Below are 5,277 nucleotides of genomic sequence, written 5' to 3' on the forward strand. Positions count from 1 at the left end.
TATATTAAAGTTTTTCTTCATTACCCATTCAAGCCGTCTCCAACCATTATTAGTCTCAAAGTGGGTTCCTCGTCATCGAGTCTGCAGTATTAAGTTATCACCTTTATAATAGTCACACAAAGTGCGTGTACATCAATTAATTTTTTGTGTGTGTGGCATACTCAAATCCACCAATTAAAGAACATAACATCGAAAAACGGCATATTGTTCAATTGTATTTAATCATTTAAAACACAAATATAATTATTCCGTAACACAAAACACGTTTTTTTTCAGTACAAAAAATCATTATTGTTGCATCATTCCTTTGAACTGAAAAGAGAGAGTGTCTATTTTTACGTCCTGGTGATTTTTCTTTAACATATATTCGTTAAATTAAAAACACAAATATAATTATTCCGTAACACAAAACACGTTTTTTTTCAGTACAAAAAATCATTATTGTTGCATCATTCCTTTGAACTGAAATGAGGGAGTGTCTATTTTTACGTCCTGGTGATTTTTCTTTAACATATATATATTCGTTAAACTAAAAAAACATGAGGGTTAAAATCACTTATAAAATTTTTGTACACAATTACAGGTATTTACATATATTATTGATCTAATGTTTCACATTTATCTAATTATATCTGTACATTGTCACCATCAACTTATTTGAAGACGTCATTTTCTGCTGGAGTGTCCAAATTCCAATACGATATCTTTGTCTTCTCCAGTTTTTGGCTTTTCAGTTACAGTGTTTTTGGGGGTACCTTTTCATTTTCTGCTGGAGTGTCCAAATTCTAATACGATATCTTTGTCTACTCCAGTTTTTGGCTTTTCAGTTACAGTGTTTTTGGGGGTACATTTTCATTTTCTGCTGGAGTGTCCAAATTCCAATACGATATCTTTGTCTACTCCTATCAGTTCAAAACTAGGAACGGCTAGCGCAGAGAGCTGTTGAGTATCTTTGCGCAAATACTCGAAACAAACAGACTGCTTTAGAAGGAAGTTCGTAAGTAGAATGTATTTGAGATTTAAAAACTGTGTTTGCTGAGACTGTATCAAAATGATATACTAAAAACAGGGTTGATATAGTGATCATTACAGTAAGTACACAGCGGAAGAAAAGTAAAAAACCACTCAGACTGTTCGTTAATAAACCTAGCGTATAATGTGTGAAGCCGAAACAGTTCGTCGTCGTTAGTTTTAATAAATAGCGTTCTAAATATCAACGTTTTAAGATTGTTTCAGTATGTATAATCTGCTTATCTGTAATTTAGTAAGAGCTTTCTTGGAAGTATTTGCTGAATTTTACCGCCAGTTTTATCGACAATAACTTCGTCTTCCGTTTATTGTGTATTTTTCTTTGCAGAAAATGAAAAGGTACCCCCAAAAACACTGTAACTGAAAAGCCAAAAACTTTGGTCTCGATTTTGTGGGTTTTGGTATTGTCTAATGAAGTCAAATAAAGTATTTTTGGCTGCATCTATAATTGGGTGTACTGTTTGTTCTTGACTCGTTACCGTCCAAAAACAAAAAATGGCGCTCCGCACTCTGGAGCCACGAGTATGCGTTATAATGATGATGGCCAGATATTCTGCTATTTAGTCAAATAATAGTTTCTCAAAACATTGGGGTGGGGCTGTTGACTTCCCTCTAGTCACGGTTTCTTTGTATCACCCTATTTATAACAATTGCCAAACAACACTTTACACCAGTACTACCATACATAACCCAACTATTTGTGAACTCCATAATTCACAAGACACAAATACACAGGGCTAAGAAGCAAATAAATCATCCATATCCAGACCATATAATACCAGAAATCTGATAAAATTCACGTGGCCCTGAAAAGGATACTAAAAAATAGGAAAGAAATCCATCATTAGCGCGCCAATTACTACATTCAAGTTAAAATGAACAATAGTTCAGGAGGAAGGAAGAGGTCTAAGTAGAACATGATTCTCCCAGATCCATAGAAAAATCCCGATCCAGACAGACAGAATGCAAACACTGGGCAAGCAGATCCACAGTTCCGCAAGTAAACCACTGGGCCCCGCTCGACCCTCATCATAATAGAAAGCCAATATTAATTCATGTTGGGATTTGTATATTTACATGTGGGTATATTCATTTCATACATATGTCACATTATTCTTAAAGTCTAGAACAAAAATACAGCAAATTCATGTTGAGATTTGTATATCGGTGCGTGTCGTGGAGACATCTCGTGTGCACATGACTCGTGCCGCTTATCCAGATAGAGATCTTTCTTGATTATGTTAAGTACTGTTGCCTGGGCCACGTGAACTACTTTTTGCTACTAACCTTTGTGTTCGTGGATTCTCACCTGTTACAAGACGCCGCACTTTGCTTACCACAGCTGGGGCACAACTTGTTGTATGTCTTTTTCTGGATGTCCTTGTAAAGTCGATCTATATACCTTTGTTTTTCCAATGCCAATAAGTACAAAGGATATCCCCGTCATAGAAGTTCTAAATCACCGATCTGAACACATTTTTATGTTTGTTTGTTTGCTTGTTTATAGTTACACAATGGGCTATTTGTGCTGTGCTCACCACAGCTTTATTATCTGAGTGCATAAATATATTACGTCAAAGAGGCTGTTATATACCGCTTCCCATAAACGATCACTTGCAACGTCAAAATGTAGTTCTGATACATTGAGTTCCACCAGACTTTATATCGGCTGTGAATGTCATATGACATGCTGATTTGCATATTCAAAATCGTTTAATATAACGTACACAACTCTCTGTATGTATGAATTAAATATAAATATATATATAATTCCGGCACGAATTAGCTGCAATATATTTTCGACTTTAAAACGAAAGGTATATCTGTATATATTAGAAACACATGTACATTTAAAAATCTGAACATGAATTAGTTGTATTTTTATATTATTGGCTTTAAGAATACGTAATATATATATATATATATTTTGTATATCTGTGCGTGGATGTTTCTAAATCATGTTGAGATTTGTATATTAGTGTGTGGATGTTTCTAAATCATGTTGAGATTTATATATATATATTGGTGTGCGTACGTTAGTAATCCTCTCAACATGTTTTTGAAACATCCACACACACATATACAAATTTCAACATGAATTATAGTTGTATTTTGATTTTAAGAGGCAAGTGATATATTTATGAATTAGAAATACAACCACAGATAACAAACCCCAATATCAGCTAATCGTATGTTTAATCTTCACTTTAAGAAGCACGTGATGCGTATTACACAAGTACTGTTACAAGTACATATCAACATGCGGTTTTGTGTGTGTGTGATACATGCTAAACGATACTCTAAATTCTTATCTTCCACACTAATTGAAAATGGCATGTGTTGACCTTCGGCATCTTGAGTAAATAATAAGGTATCGTATATGCGATAATACTTGTTCGACACGCCTTGAATATACGGCTTTATCTTCGCGCCAAAACCTTAAATTCATTCATAAAAATGCTCATTTTCTCCCCCTCACTCTCAAAGTGAAATCTTTCCCTGGTGTTGTTTTTGCCTATAGTTAGGTGCTAGGATCAAACTATCTTTCTATAAAGACAAGTTATGAGAAGGATCGAAAACTGACAAGTTTCGACCAATAACTGAAAGATATACATACATCATTCACTGTATCTGTCTTCTTCAATGACCAACTTATTCTTATATCATTCGGTAACTGGGTCGTCTCCACATTGCATCATACTGAGTACATTTTATATTTCTGCCTGTTACTAACCAAACGAAATAACTTATTTTCTGTGCAGAATACATAAGGAACTCCTGTAATAATTAGCGTGAGTAATTGCAATACTGGTGGTTCCCATTTGTGTGTGTGATTCATGTGCTACTAGAGACCCTGTAAACAACAAAATCATGGGCCAACACGCAGTTTGATGTATGATTAGTATGGAAAAGTATTTGGAAAGGCCGACGGGTCTTATATGGACTCCATCGGTAATTGTAATAATGTTAAGATGCGTGATTATCACGGAAGTACTAAAGTAAGCTATCCCTAATGTCGTTGCTACTTGTTTATTATATTCGAATCAAGTTAAGCACAAAATACAACGAATCAGCTTATGTTTGGTAACAAACAGCATGTGTTAACATAAATAAAACTGGTTTGAAAAAAACTCCTTAAACTACTGAGCGAAACCTGTACAAAATATTTGTTTCAAGTCATCATTACAGAAATATATATACATGTCTCTCTTTATATACATACATATATCAGTTCCGTTCATTTGTTTTAAGAGTACGGTATTTATATATATAACACCTACTAGAATTGTAAACAATTCCATTTTATCACAAACCTAATTATATCTTTGCTGTTGGAAGCTGTAAAGGCTCTAATGCAGTTTAAATGGGGGAAAAAGTGCATAATCTGTGAACTTTTTTGACGTATACAAAAATAACTGTAAAGTTATTAAAAAAACATTAACATCTTATACATGCTAAACAAATGTTAACTAATTTATTTTCCATTATTAATTCGCGTGTTTCTTTCAGAGTCTACAACACAAATAATGGAAATAACTTTGTTAGAACGAAGTTCTAAATCTTGTAATGCACATATATTTACGAATCTATTTCGTTTTCAAGTATTTCATTTATGTTAAAGACGAAAGAAGCCAATATTTATTAAGAATAAAAATTAGAAAGAATTAAAAATGGCTAAACTGTTTATAAGAGAATATAAAAACGCCACCATGTTTCACAACGTTGACATGGTAACCTGATATTTCATGTTCTCTGCTTTAAATGTCTGTAATTATTCTTTTACGATATTAGTGCGTGCAGTATTTCTATTTTATTTATTTACTAATTATAAATTTGATCCTATAGAAAAATTTCCGCGTGTTGGCTATTTGGAAGAGCTTTGGATTTCGAAGCTGGCGAGCTGGGTTCAAATCAGTGCGATACCACAAAATATTCCGCGCACTTAAGCTGTGGGTGCGTTGTAAGAGTATCTGTCAATCCCTCAGCACGTGTGATGGGTGCTACTAACTGGCTGCCTTCACTTTGGCCAGTAGTTCAAAATTAGGGACAGCGGCAAACAGCCTTTGTAGATTTGCCACAACTACAAAAAATACTACAGAAAACAACGACATTATCTTTGGTTATAGAGTGATAACAAGAGTTTAATTTATTGGTGTGAGACATGTTTAATGTCATCCTCTACAACTCTAGAAAACGCAAAAAATACCCCTTTATTTATATTATTTTTAACATATGGAATATTTTGAA

General features: G+C 33.8%; 1 protein-coding gene across 5 annotated transcripts in view; it reads right to left on the bottom strand.

The window, feature by feature from the left end:
- Positions 1-275: 275 nt before the first annotated feature.
- The window catches only part of LOC106460125 (peroxisome biogenesis factor 1-like), a 125,277-nt gene continuing 120,275 nt past the window's right edge, over positions 276-5,277 (bottom strand). For 4 of the 5 annotated variants that reach the window (XM_022387103.1, XM_022387117.1, XM_022387110.1 and 1 more), the window contains one exon: positions 276-859. The gene's annotated coding sequence lies outside the window, so the exon portion shown is untranslated. The remainder of the gene's footprint in view (positions 860-5,277) is intronic. The other variant, XM_022387113.1, reaches the window with a different exon arrangement.

The sequence above is a fragment of the Limulus polyphemus genome, unplaced genomic scaffold, assembly GCF_000517525.1.
Source record: "Limulus polyphemus unplaced genomic scaffold, Limulus_polyphemus-2.1.2 Scaffold32, whole genome shotgun sequence".
In the NCBI taxonomy this organism is placed as follows: domain Eukaryota; kingdom Metazoa; phylum Arthropoda; class Merostomata; order Xiphosura; family Limulidae; genus Limulus; species Limulus polyphemus.